The sequence below is a fragment of the Poecilia latipinna genome, unplaced genomic scaffold (assembly GCF_001443285.1).
Source record: "Poecilia latipinna isolate Pla-1442-1.1 unplaced genomic scaffold, P_latipinna-1.0 Scaffold4592, whole genome shotgun sequence".
Classification (NCBI taxonomy): Eukaryota; Metazoa; Chordata; class Actinopteri; order Cyprinodontiformes; family Poeciliidae; genus Poecilia; species Poecilia latipinna.
The window spans coordinates 10,563-10,895 of record NW_015117208.1 but is presented as its reverse complement, the minus strand read 5'-3'; the positions used below and the strand labels follow the sequence as shown (position 1 = coordinate 10,895).

At 40.8% G+C, this 333-nt stretch overlaps 1 non-coding gene across 1 annotated transcript; it reads right to left on the bottom strand.

Annotated features, from left to right (window-relative positions):
- Nucleotides 1-245: 245 nt before the first annotated feature.
- trnav-aac (transfer RNA valine (anticodon AAC)) lies at nt 246-318 on the bottom strand. Its single transcript has one exon. It is a non-coding gene; the product is annotated as a tRNA-Val (tRNA).
- Nucleotides 319-333: the final 15 nt, after the last annotated feature.

Here is a 333-nt window from a genome sequence, read left to right as displayed (position 1 = left end):
TTCGTGCTCAAAACCTATTTTAAGTCAATCATTGGCCTATAAAATGCTGGGGGCCACATGTGGTCCGCAGGCCTTGAGTTTGACACATGTGCATTACACCAAAGAACTGCCAATTGCTAATTGAAGTAAAGTAACTTCGATTTCAAAGAAGCCTACATTGAAGTCGATTGGCAAATGAACCATCACAAAAGAGAAAGGTTCTTATTGTCTCACTGCACCCCAAGAGATGCATAACCTACAAAAATAGTTTCTGTCTGGTTTCAAACCAGAGACCTTTTGCGTGTTAAACAAATGTGATAGCCACTACACTACAGGAACTGAACTTCTCTGCTC